Genomic DNA, 14,704 nt, shown 5'->3' with positions numbered 1-14,704 from the left:
TCAAAACTGCAATTAATCAATCAATTAAATCTATGGCACGCAAAGTAATAACAATAATGATTTCATAAGAATAGTGGTTATACTGACATACCTCAGGCTCAGAATTGAAAATAGGACGAAATCTTAGGAATATAAGGGAAAAGAAGAGAAGAGAAGAAAGAGGGTCAGATCGGCGGTGATCTAGTTTGATCACTTTGACGTTTCAGTTTCTTTTTCTTTGCGACTTCCAATGTTATGCTATCCCTTTTGCTTCCACTGCGACTACTCCAGAAGCGCTAACGTGCCTATTGCTTAACAACCAAGCACCCTGAAATTACTACGACAATTATTGACCTTATGATATTACTAATTTACTAGAGTTTTTTTAAATAATAAAATAAATATTAAATTTTACACTTATAGACATGTATTAATTTACGATTATATATCTTATTACATATTTCGTTCTCAACATGGATAAGTTCCTGATAAATATATTTTATTGCTGGCGGAGTCGAGATAAATAAAAAAACATTAGTAGTGTTTTTAATTTACAAATGAGATAAGATACAGTCATCCTTATTAACGTATTTCGTCTATAATAAGAACGAGATATATGTATAAAAAATTACTGTTATAATATTTTACTTAAAATAATATATTAGTATAAATAATAATTTTTGAAATACAATCTTAACATAAAAAGAACATAAAAGACAACATAACATAAAAAAGACAATTTATTGACAATACAAAATACAATGTAAATAATAAACTAACACATATAATCACGGTCCTTTGTAAATGCATTCAGACAGTTCTCGATTTATGTGAAATAATAATTCTTGAAATACAATCTCAACATAAAAAGAACATAAAAGACAACATAACATAAGAAAGACAATTCATTGACAATATAAAATACAATGTAAATAATAAACTAACACATATAATCACGGTCCTGTGTGAATGCATTCAGACAGTTCTCGATTTATGTGACTCACTTTTTCTAATGCTCAATAAAGTCCATCTCATTTCTAATGTTTGTAGACATCGGTCGACTCTTAATCTTTTTTCGCATAACTAGGTTGGGTAGCAACTTCATACCATACCATTCTAGTCATAACTTCTCATCTGTAATTAGCAGTCAGTCTATCTCGTAGACCTTGAACACAAATTCTATCTTTTATATAAGATCAATATATCTATTCTATTCAATACTAGCCGTTGTACATGCCACAATTGTATGGAGACACAGAAAATGCAACGACTGAAACATGCCATAGTCACACGTCCGAAAGTTCAATCTAATACGATACGATATCTGGCTCCACTCTTCTAACAGCGCAAACTCTTCCACACTGAACACCTGTAATCATCTGTGATAGTGTGTGACATGCATCTTTGATAGATCTTCCAAATTCTTCTCAAATACTACAAGGAGACATTGTGAAAATTATTGGCCACCTGCAAATTGTGCTTGTATCTCATGACTTTTTCGTATCCACAACTGATGAAACATCCCATAAATAGATTGAACAATCATTACAACTGTCTGCCTTAGTGAGTACGCTACATTTATAAGATGTCGTTTTCCTTCTGCGGACTTAAACCAAGTCATGAAGTTGGACACCATATGACTGATACAATAAGCATAATGAGCCATACAAATGAGTCATGTCTACCAAAACAAATTGCTTACTTGAAAACTTCAATGCACAGCGAAAAATGACTAAAATATTTTGTCACACTTATTGAATTTGCTGTCAAGTAAATCATCAACATAGTATGGCACAACTTAGAGCATAGTTGTCAGAATCGAACTGATAATCGAACCGATCAAGTTACTAGTTTAATGGTTTATTAATTCAACCGGTAGATTACTGGTTGAATCGATAGAACTGGTCTTATATAAATAAAAAATATAAAATATTTAAAAAATTAAAATTTTTAAAATTTATAATACATATATTCACCAATATTTTAAAAATAATTAAGTCTCAAATTCTAAAAATAACTAGTACAAATATAAACATAAAATTAGTCAATACTACTACAATAATATTTTAATTTGACACAATAAAAATAACAATATATAAAGTATATTAAATTGTATATAATTTTTTTATAACAAATAATTTTTATTTTATTTTTATATTAAATCGATTATTATTTTTATTTTAAAAATTTACTAATTAATTTATACCTATTACATTATATTATTCATGTGTAAATAATCATATAATTTATTTATCTAAATTTGTTAGTCCAATTAAAATTATTAAATAAAATTATTATTTATGGTCTCTAAAAATTAAAAAGGGCCCAATTTGATAAAAAAAAATCATTAATATCCATTGCCCAATTCTAATAAAAAAAATGGGCCAATTTGATCATAACTATTTGGTATATAATATATTTAAAATAAAACCTATATAATATTAAAAAGCATTGTAGGCCAGTGGCTATGGGGCGCTCCATTGCTTTTGAGTGTGTGTTCGTCGAATTCCACCCGAGGAGTATTTTTTAAAATTAGCGGGTTGAACCGAAACCGTTTTTTATTGGTTTTTATCCTTAAAAGGTTAGAATATCAAACCGGACTAAATTAGAGTCCACTTCACCGATTTTTTAATCGAATGGATGGTTCAATTCAGTTCTTACTTCTATGACCAAGAAGTCAGCAATGATCTCTAGGAGTCAATGCTGAAGCGTTTGGAGTCTAGCCATACTTTTCGATAGAAAGGCTTGAAGTGATAACTCTATAGCATGACACTCTACAACATCGGAATGGATACTGAGGAATTAAATTGGATGATAAGTAAGATGGCACTACTAATCACTGTGCTATCTAGCTGGACATGGTCAGCAAACATCATTGGTGCCAAACAGGTGTAAGGCCCACCAAACTTACGAACTTCTCTAAAATACAACATGAGAACATACATATAACTCATGACTAAATAGCATAAATCATCATAAATGGCATAAAACATAAATGACGACTAATTACTTTCCAATAACTAAGATTTTATCTAAGTGACACACTTATGCTCCACAGACACCCAACTGAACTTTGTTTGCATCGACATTAGCACTTTAGATAATCAGATTTTACCATTCTGTATTCCATAGATCGCCAAATATTATAAATATCTCCCCTCCCCCACATGAACAACTTCCTTACTCCTAAACAGGTGGTCCACCTGAAACTCAACGCCCTTGTCAAGGTTGTAATCGTCAATTCGTCACCTAATGCACCAACGCTGCAAATTGGATCCTCCTCCATTACATCAAGGTACAATGTGCGATAGTGGCTAGACACATTAAATAGGTCAGGCACAGTCATCAGTGTGAATAAGAGGGCTAGAAGTGAGTCGAGTTAAACCAAACTCAAGCTCGGCTCACGAAAATTAATCTTGGCTCATGACTCGACTCATTAACAATCGAACCTATATCGTAAGCTCAAACTCGACTCAATGAAAGCTCACGAGCTGGCTCGAGCTAATATATTGTCTATCTATCAATTATAATTTTTTTTATGTCCTACATCCAAATTATATATAAAAATTGACTATAAAATTTTAAAGAATTAAGAACATATATATATATATTTATATATATACACGAATATCCTATATACATTTAATCTATATTTTTAATATTAGATATATAATCTAGCCAGTTCATAAGTCAATGAACTGAGCTTATCCAAACTCAAGCTCGGCTCATTTAATTTATGAGCTTAATTCCAGGCTCAAACTCGGCTCACCAGCTCATGAATTTAGCTTATCGAGTTATTAACGAGTCGAACTCGAGCTGGCTCGTGAACTAGCTTGACTCACTTCCAGTCCCGTAAGAAAAATCTCCAACCCAATGGAGTATTCCGTACAAACTCATCCTCTTCAGAGCTACCAGAGGAACCCTTAATCTCAACGATACACTCCTCATCTTACTCATAGTCCTTCTCCGTGTGATCAACTAGTGTAGCGTAATGCAACGAAGATGCAACAATCGGTAGCCCAAGAGTGCAGATGCAGACAAACCATCTCCTCCAGACCTCCACCACAAATATCAATGATCCCGACGTATAGTTCCATGACTTGGTGTGTTAGGAGTTTTCCATAGGCCTCAAACACAGCACACACTTATTCATCGCCTACGACCCAGAAAAGCTTGAACTTGAAGCCTTGGTTTTTTAAAGGAGCGAGGAGCCTGTACCCAGTTCTGGTAACCTCCCTCCAGCCATAAATCTCTATCTTCATTAATATGAGATTCTTCAAATCTTGCAAAGTATCAAGTCAAAGAGTTCGAAACAACACCGGATCCAGACAATCAAACACAACTCTTTCATCGTTGACTCGTTGTCTTTAATAGAACCATTTACATAAAGACTCAAAATAACATACTCATTATTAGATATTTTTAGAGAATATGTGAAGAGAATTGAAGAAATGTTATTAGAGTTACAATGATATGAACGACCTTCTTATATAGCTAAAAATTATTGTCTCACATGTATCTCGTCCTAAGCATAGACGAGTTCCTTATGAATGTATCTCATCCTTGATATAGACGACATACGTTAATAAGTATGGCAATGTCTTGTCTCGTATGTAAACTAGAAGTACTATTAATCCTTCTTTACTTATAGAGATGAGATATGTTCATAAGAAACTCGTCCATACTAAGGATAAAATATGTAATATGATGTATAATCGTAAATTAATCCATGCGTATCTATTAGTATATTAAATATTTATTTATTAAAAAAACTAATTTATTGTATAAATAATTAAAAATATAAATTACTATAATATCATAATAGCTTCTTAATTTACCAAAAAAAATCATTTTTAAATTATTTTTGGATTAAAAAACATTGTTATATAGATTAGATGTATTAAAAACTTTATTTTATTCTTATATTGTTTTTAAGTCATAAAAAATTCAATCGTAAAGTATTTTACAAAAAACTAAAACACCTTTCTTTATATCTCCGACACTATCTTTGGAAGGAATACTGAAATTGAGAAAAAAAATTAAATTAAATTTTTATATTATATTTAGTATAAAATGTACAAAACTAAATTATATTATACATAATATCTTATTTAATTTAAAATAAATATTAAAACACAAACAAATAAAATTACTTGAATATCTTTATTAATTAAAAAAAATAAACCCTCTTATTGCCGAATCTTTACCTTTTGATTCGATGCACCATAACCCCTCACTTCTCATCAACCATAGCCATTTACCATTCTTCTTCTTCATAATATTTCTTCATTTTCTTATTGCGAAGGAATGTGCTATAACTAATAGTATTCTTCTCATGAAACCTCCTATTGATAGATTTTTGTCGTTCTCCCTATTTTCTATGTTGTATTTTACAATTTTTTGTGATCGTCTTTAACTTTAACAGTAACTACTCATTTTTTATTATAAAAAATTTAAATACTGACAAAACTAATAATAAAAGAATAAAATAAAAATTTTACCAATAAATATGAGTTATGTTCAACAAAAGTAATTAATTGTTAATTTTTTATTGATTCTATTAAAAAATTAATCAAAATATCCAAAATATCGTTATCTCTTCCATTATATTCAACCTTTCAAATTTTTTAACTCTAACACATAAATAAATAAATAAATATGAGAGAGAAAGAGAGACAAAAAGAGATAAACACCGAAAATAAATGTAAGAAGAATGATTAATGTTCCTTCCTAAATATGCAACAACATTTAAAACTAGATCAACGAAAAAAAAAAAGAAATAAATCCCAAAAGTTAACCAAAACTGCAAAAATTAAACCATCTCTTTATTTTTATCTTCCTCTTTTTCTTTGTTGTTATTGCTACATCTGCTTTTCTTCTTCAAGCTACTGAGGCGGCAAAGTTGTTGGTGTTGTTCGGGGAGACGCAGACATGCAAGCAAGGTCCAGGACGAGAAGCTTCTAGAATATCCAATGTCGGCAGAGGTTGCAACGTTGATAGAAAGAGAGGTGAAATAAGGATGTTCTGATGTGGTAGGGATGAGCACGGGTAACGAGTATCCGATTACCTGTCTGAACCCTAACCGAACTAATTAAATTGGTTCTAGAATCAACAGGTAATCAGGTCCGATCCGAACCAAATCAATGCCTCTCTCTAGTAATTGGTTGGGTTAACAATTCTAGGGGTGCAGAATCCGAACCAACCTATGGACCCGACCATATATTAATTAAATAAAAAAAATTAAAAAATATATATTTGCCTTTTAATGATTTTGAGTTTCTCACCCAATAACCTTAACATTAGCGGCGGTTTCCTCACCTTATGGAGTAAACCCCAGCAAAGCTTTCTCAAACCTCACCTTACCTATAATTGATACTGTCATTGGAAGTACTTCTTCTCTAAGTGCAACCACTCCCCCTATATTTAATGTGTTTAGATTTTACTATATTTGATGTTTAACATGTTTGAATTATTTCCATTGATTTTACATATTTGTTGTACTTAAAATTTTTTAAGATAAAAATTTTGCTTTTTACATTTTTTATGAATTTCTGTTTCATCGGGTACCCAATTACCCGAACCGAACCAATCCGTTTTTAATTGATTTGGTTTGATTCAGATACATACACAAAAAATATAAATCCGAACCAATCCGACTAATGCTCACCCTAATGTGTGGAGAAAAAAAAGGGATCAATATATGGGAAGAAAAGAGAGGGTGAGGGTAAGTATGATAAGAGAGGTGAAAAATCAACTGAGAATTGAGAAAGAAAAAGATAAAGAATGAAGAGTTAACAATGGTGTAATAGAGATAAAAAAAAAAAAGAGGTTAAAGGTAATTGGCCAGAAATAATTTGGATAATGTAATTTTTTAACGAAATCAATAAAATTAATAATTGGTTATTTTTATTAAACATAATTCATTTTTTATGAATACAACTTTAATTTTTTTTTTGTTAGTTTTGTCAAGTTCAAATCTTTCATTGATAAAAATAGTTATTACTCTCCGCTCTAATAATGTATTATCACAACCACCGCCATCGATCTCACAAACACCTCTTCTCAAAATCCATCATCATCATCTACATCAACAACTTAAGGCTTTCTTTTTACTATCTTCACAATCTCTGCTCTCTCTCTCTCCATGAGTTCATTCCCACTATTCCATCTCCTTTTTCTTTCACAAATTTACTTCTTTTTATTTGGGTATAAGGTTTGTATAGCTTTCTTTCGCTAAATGACACATTTTGTTGTGTTTTTATATGTATCATATATTTTTACTTCTGTGTTTTTATTTTTCTTTCTCATTGATAAAAGATGGTGGTAGCTAAAGAAATAGGAGAGAATATCTGAAAAGATAAATTTGGAAATTGAAAATTTAAATAAGAATATTTTGAGAAAAAAATATTATTAAAATTTTAGTCTCTACCTTTATAAATTTTAAACCCCTTATATTTTTATTTTTTGCTAAAAGGACTGAAAATTTGTGTCGAGACTAAAATATTATACCAAAAAGTCAAAAAGAGTGACAATTGCGAACTCTTTTCTAATATTATAAGACCTAGACCAGACTAACCAATTTATCCAAAAAAAAAAAAATCAAATTGCGAATTAGTTTAGTTTAAGCTAAAGATCGTTTAGGCTATTGAACTAGTAAATCAAATCTAGTCAGAACCAATCAATCCGAATCGATTGATGACACCATATTATGTTAGCAGGTATTTTGAGAATTTAGTAAAATAATGGTGCAAGCGATGCTTATCACTAGGTTAGTTCGTCTTTTATTGTTCTCTTCAAAAATGTACCTTGAAGGCTTGTGTAGATTTTTTATATTAAATTGTTGATTGCTTAGAAAAGAATTAAAAATTAAATTAGTCTCTTAAAAATAGGATATTATTTGAATTTTTTTCTAAAATATTTTTTCAATTAAATTGGACTTTTAAAGATTTTTTCCAATCATATTTATCCTTTAGGAACTCCATTAATAATTTTTGTCGACATTTGATGATATAGAATATTAATTAATAGCATATATGATACTTAACATGTCTAATTAGACACTGAGCAAATATATTTATGAAAATTTATCAATTTAGTCGCTAGGTTATATTAGGAATATAGTTTATATAATTGAAAAAAAGGGACTAAATTAATAAATTTTCATGAATATATTTAGTCAACATTTAATTAGACATGTCAAGTATTATGTATATTATCACTTAACGTTTTATATAATCAATTGTTGACGAAAATTGTTAATGGAGCCATTGAAGGACAAATATGATTAATTCGTAATATTTGAAAGACCAATTTGATTAAAAAAATCTTTTAAGGACAAATTTAAAAAATGTCTCATCTTTCAAAAAATAATTTAACTATTAACCTATAGAGAGAATGTTGTTTCTACACGCAATTATTATTTTCTGAAGTTAGTTTTAATGTATTGTCATTGTAAAGTAGCTTTTAATGTGCATCCAATTACGTAACGCCACATCATAAAAAATAACTATTATTTTCATTGACCGTATGAATAGTCATCCAAAAAGATAGATATGATTGCATGATTGTATAAAATATTTTACACTGTCAATATATCAAAATTAAACTTTTATTTTATTGTGAAAACACAAATCTTTGGGATGTAAAAAAAAAACTAAAAACAAATTTCTCCACAATTATTGATATTAAGAAAACAAAATTTATTAGCAAATTAGATTATATAATTTTTTTATAATTAATATATTTTTTAATTTTTAATTTTATTTTTTATTAAAATAAATTATTGTAAATCAATTAATTATGATTTTTATTGAATCTCTGGTAATAAATAATTGATTTACAATAGTTTAATTTGATAAAAAAAACTTATAAAATCAAAATTAAAAAAATGTTTATTATGAAAAAATTATATAATAATCTAATTATGACCATATCTATTCAATAACCCAACAAATAAACCAATAACTCAATGATTCATCAATTCGATTACCAATTTGATTTTAATAATGATACTCTTACCTATATTTTAAATGGACTAATGTTATACTTATCTCCAATTTAAACAAAAATGTAGATAAGTATATTATATACTATAGTGTGAAACAAATTTTCAGTGCTTAAAATTTGAGCTAAATTAACTCAGTAGCATATTTTCTGTAAAAAATAAATAGCTTTGCCGCTGTTACATGGAATGCAACTGCGATTAGGCTTTTGGCTTCGCATGATAGGACTCTATGGCACCAGAAGCTTCAAGGCTGGCCAATGGCAGATTTCTCATCGTCGAATGCCACAAGCTAATTACGGAGTTGATTTTGTATGAAATCTCATCCAAACCAAAACATGAAACAATGCACGAATTGAATATTCAAGTGGAAGACAAGTGTTTAAGAAAAAAAAAATATTTAAAATAGTCTCTGAATTTTAAATTGCTATTCAATTTAGTCTTCAACTTTAAAAAATGACTAATTAAATTGTTGAAATTTAAAAAAGTGCATCTCTGTTCGTTTTTCGTAGAAGTGTCGTCTAAACGTTGATGATGTAGGGCGTGAACGGCCATGTGAATATTCTAGTTGTATGCTTATGTGTACTAAGATTAAATTTGTTTAAATTGGTATCTAAAATTGCTTAGTAATACCTAAATTAGTCTATTTTCAATTATAAAGTCCTAATCCTCAAATTATTGTATTCTCTTCTTCGACCTCTATTGTCTTCTTCTTTTTTTGGACTTCTCCACTATCTTCCAATTCATCTTGTTTTTTTGTCTGCGTGAGTGATGATGGGTGGTGGAGGGAGAAGCTAAGCCATAATAGCTCAAGTAGGAACAACTCTGTAGGGAGACTTTATGGCAGCAAAGGAATGCGTAATAAGAGAGGTAAGAACGTCGTTTTCTGCAACTGCGGGCTTCGAATAGTGATGAAATACTCAACAACGACAAAAAATTCTGGTAGACCATTTTATGGTTGTCCAAACTATGAGGTAAGGTTATGACTCTAAAAAAAATGTTAAGATGATTTTACTTTGAGTTCGGATTCACCTGCGAATCCATTGTAATTTCTTCCGTTAGGTTGATGGATGTGAAGAACCAGTTTGTGCAACACTCATTCTACAAGAAGTTTTGCATGAGTTCAATTGGAGGATGACAAATTTGGAGAGTGATGTTAAGACCTTGAAGATGATGACAATGGTGCTGGTTGGCTTTTGTAGTTACTTTTGGTGTGTGCTTAAATTTTATCTTGTTGGGTGATGATTATTATGTTATGAAATATTAAATTTCTTAAGTGTTATGTAATGTCTTGATGAAGATATAATGAAATGAAATACTAATTTTGCATGAGTTCAACTCTTGATGCTGCACCTGTTCTGCTAAAATTGTGATCAATTAAACAAAAAAGAGATAAATCAAAACATGTAACGAAGCTAAATATGAATTTAATTTAACATTTTCGGAGCATGAACAAGTATTATTTGTGCTAAAACACATTGTGCATAACTTACTATCACAACTTAAAACATCATTGGCCATAACGACATCAAAGGCCATGCATAAAGGCCATGCATACATGTTTCAAAAGTTACATTACAAAAAACATAATTTTGTTTAACCATAGCATTCAATCACAACGGCATGAACTCAAAAGGCGACAACACATTGTGCTAGTTAGACATTTTTTCTCGGTGGGTTAAATCCTGGAGTTAGAACAAACTTCAAGAAGGAGGTCAGTTTTTTTGAGGTTGCTGCACTAGCTCCCTGAATAGTCTCTCTTGAAATCTCAGTTGGATGTGGAGCAGCTATAGCAATAGCAGCAATGGATGTAGCTGTCCTCTTGATAGGGAATTTGTTGCACCTCTCACGTTTAGTCCTCATAAGCCCTTTCTTGGCATTCTTTGTAGTCTTTGCAGCCTGTGGTAGCAATAACAACAATAACATTCGTAATGCTAATAATATTAATAATAATAATAATGAAGGACTTGTAACAATAAAAAGTGTCATTATATAGATGAGGACACTATCCAGAATCATAACATGAAACCAAAAACATATCCTCTCAAGAAACAAGAAAATGGATTTGTTCCTTAAGATTAATCTGTTTCATAACAACTCAATATTTTTTCTTTTATGATTCTTTTTAGTCTAGTAGAATAAAGATTAATCTATCATAGACCTAAATTTTGTTTACAATTTTGTTATTGGTAAATAAATTATTACATATATACAAAAAATTTAAACTCCCAACAATTATTTAGGGGACACAAGTCAATCCAAATTGATTAACTCAAACTCTAATTTTGATTAATGTTTTTTTTATTATTATTACCTGAGTTGCAGGTTCTCGTTTAGCTCCTTGACCCCCTTCAGCAGCAACTTCTATTTGAATTTTAGTTTGTCCTTCTTCAACACCAACCTCATCTTCTGCACCAACAATCTCACCTTCCTTACCTTCAGCACCAGTGTCACCCTCGTTTGCATCATCTTTGACATCTTTTGCAGCAACTGCTAGCTCATTAGTCTTTTATTTTTTGCTATTTTACAACTTCTTGTTGTGTGACCAACATCTCCACATGTCCCATAAGTGAATTTGTCATATTTTCTCTTTAATTTTGTTGCAGTGCGCTCTTGGCTCCTGGTGCGAAATATATAACCACAAACTAATTGGCAAGTGCACCGGGTCGTACCAAGTAGTACCTCAGGTGAATGAGGATCGATCTCACGAGGATTGATGGACTAAGCAACAATGGTCAAGTGATTCACTTAGTTAGACTAACAGAAAATGGTGTTTGAAGGTTCAAAGGCATTAACAGTAAATTCAGAATATCAGAAAGCAAGTAGTAAATAAGTTGTGAATAATATATGGAGAAATAGTTAAGGTTTCAAAGTTATCTATTTTTCGGATTGACTTTTCTTACTAACTATTTTAATCATGCAAGATTCAATTCATGGCAAACTATATGTGACTAAACCCTAATTCCTTAGACCTTTTTAGTCTTCTCTAAAATTCATCAACCGCCAATTCCTTGGTCACTTAAATCCAATTAGAGGTGAAATTTAATTCTAGTTTATATGCCACAAAAATCCTAATTACCCAAATATAAGAGGATTATATGTCACGTATCCCATTAAGTCCAGATAATTAGAAATTTAGGAGAATATGTTTTCAAACTGTTGTTCAAGTAAAGAGTTTTTCCAAGTTATACAAGAACTCAATTAGAAAAAGGGGTCATACTTCCGTTCCACCCAAATTCATAAGATAAAGAACAAAAAAAATTCTTGAAATATAAATCAGTACATGAATTAAAATAGAAAAATAATAGTATCAATCCATACAATAGACAGAGTTCCTAACCTTTACAGTGAAAGTTTAGTTGCTCATGATTCAGAGAGAAAACTAGGATTCAGGTAAACTGTAAATTGCGGAATGAGGTCGAAGAGAAGAGAAGAGCCCGAAGGGCTTATTCTTTTCCCTTTTATATCTAATCCTAATTAATGTAAAATATATTTTCTCAAAATTAAATAATATCTTTTCCTATTTATAAAAGAGTTAAAGTTTAATCAAAATAAATAATGATCTTCGCAAGCCTTCAAGTGGAGCATGGGGACCATGTGATTCATTCAAGTCCACGTTGAACTTGGAAATTCTCAAGTTCAGCGTGGATGAGGCAGTGGCTTCTTCATTGGTTTCCCTTTGAATTCACGCTGAACTTGGATTTCAGCGTGGGGTGATATGCATGATGTTCCTTTGGTGCGTTGGACTCCACGCGGGAACTTGAAAATTTCCAAGTTCAGCATGGAGGAGGCCGAATTGGATTTCCTTGGAGGTGTTAATGCTGGCTCTGAACTTGAATAATTTCAAGTTCAACATGGAGTGGACAGCATCCATTCTTCACTCTCTCTATTCTCTAGCCTTGGCTTAAACTCCGTGAAATTCATCCAAAATACTACCTTAAATAAACAGAATTGCACATAGCTCAAAGTAGCATTCATAGTGGCTAAAATGTATTAAATTTTGATTAAACTTAGCAGTTCAAGTGCAAATTCACAAGGAAAAAATAAAGAAGATGCTCACACATCAGCTCCCCCCAACAGGTGCCTCATGTGCATATTTTTTTCTTACATAATGTGATGGTCTTCCACGGGGCTTGCTCCTTATGGGTGGTAAGCAATGGAGGTATTGTGAGGTCTTCCACAACTGTTGGCCTCTTACCAGGTTGATATGGTACTCATAAGTCTTGTTGTATGATCCTATTGTTAGCCACGCATGGACATAATTCTTGGGCCTACCATTCATGACTGAAATTGCAGCTATTGCATGACGACAAAGTAATCCTTGCAAACAATAAAATTGAGTAATTAAATATTTAGGATAGGTATGATATTGCTTACCCAATAACTACAAAGACCTACAGCTACATGTTTAGTTTCCCAAATCAACCACCACATTATGTGGTTCACCATGCACTTCAAACATGACCTCAGCTGCATCTCCAGACCACATTGGTATATGATACTTGCTGTGATATTTCTCATTCGCAAGTCTACTTTTGTTTAATCGGAGGTAAGTGTCCCACATGACTAGAGAGTTTCAGTTTTTTCTTTGCCATACTAGTCATGGCATACCTCTTAACCTCCTCCAGAAAAGTCAAGACGGGCTTGCATATGTATGGTTTGGTGGCGGCATTGAACACCTCACACACGTTGTTACACACATTGTCAACCTTTGAAAAGTCCCTGTAGTGAGCCCTGGTCCCTGCATGCCTAGAAAACTTGTCTAAATACGCCCACACCTTTTCATTCACCCTCTTTATTGACTGCATATGCCCATTGAATTCCTGGATGGTCATTGCTCTAACACTTCCAAAGCAAGCTCTTCAAGTGTGAGTCCTTCCATTATTTCTAGAAGTTTTGTCACAGGTGCCACCCACAGAAGTGGTGATACGCGCTTGGCATAACCTCACGCAATGCTAGGATCAGACCCTATAGGGTAACAAAATAGTCATTCTATATATGTTACATTCACCAATAACACAGACAACTTAATTCAGAATAGTCGTTCAGTTTTTGGTTATTAAGACATAATAGTCCTTCGAATTATGTTCATTAATTCAAAATGGTCCTTAAAATCAGATATCATGCTTCTAATTGAACTATATATGTTACCTTCTGCATGTCAGAGATGAAGCACCAACCATGTTCTGTCTGGTTTCCAATATCTTCATGCAAGAACTCCAAGAACCACTTTCAGTTGTCTTTGTTCTCAACATGAACAATAGCGCATGCAATTGGATATTGGTGCACGAAATTGTGATCTCTTCTTTTCACAACTCAAATAATCCCCGGTGATGAATCCAAAAACTTGGTGTTCTATACCATGGCATAAACACAACTTCGCACAACTAACCAGCAAGTGTACTGGGTCGTCCAAGTAATAAACCTTACGCGAGTAAGGGTCGATCCCACATAGATTATTGGTATGAAGCAAGCTATGGTCACCTTGTAAATCTTAGTCAGGCAGACTCAAATGGTTGTGGATGATGAATAAAACATAAAGATAAAGATAGAGATACTTATGCAATTCATTGGTGGGAATTTCAGATAAGCGTATGGAGATGCTGTGTTCCTTCCGTCTCTCTGCTTTCCTACTGTCTTCATCCAATCCTTCTTACTCCTTTCCATGGCAAGCTATATGTAGGGTTTCACCATTGTCAGTGGCTACCTCCCATCCTCTCAGTG

The 14,704-nt window shown here is 31.7% G+C and overlaps 1 protein-coding gene across 1 annotated transcript in view; it reads right to left on the bottom strand.

Annotated features, from left to right (window-relative positions):
- LOC107479285 (ras-related protein RABC1) overlaps window positions 1-304 on the bottom strand; it is a gene marked incomplete in the record, with an annotated part of 2,050 nt that extends 1,746 nt beyond the window's left edge. Inside the window, 1 exon segment of the mRNA XM_052259082.1 lies at window positions 92-304.
- Between the last annotated feature and the right edge of the window lie 14,400 nt (window positions 305-14,704).

This window comes from Arachis duranensis, chromosome 3 (assembly GCF_000817695.3).
Source record: "Arachis duranensis cultivar V14167 chromosome 3, aradu.V14167.gnm2.J7QH, whole genome shotgun sequence".
NCBI classification, from domain to species: Eukaryota; Viridiplantae; Streptophyta; class Magnoliopsida; order Fabales; family Fabaceae; genus Arachis; species Arachis duranensis.
Note: the sequence above shows the minus strand (reverse complement) of the source record. Positions and strands in the feature narration are given on the sequence as shown.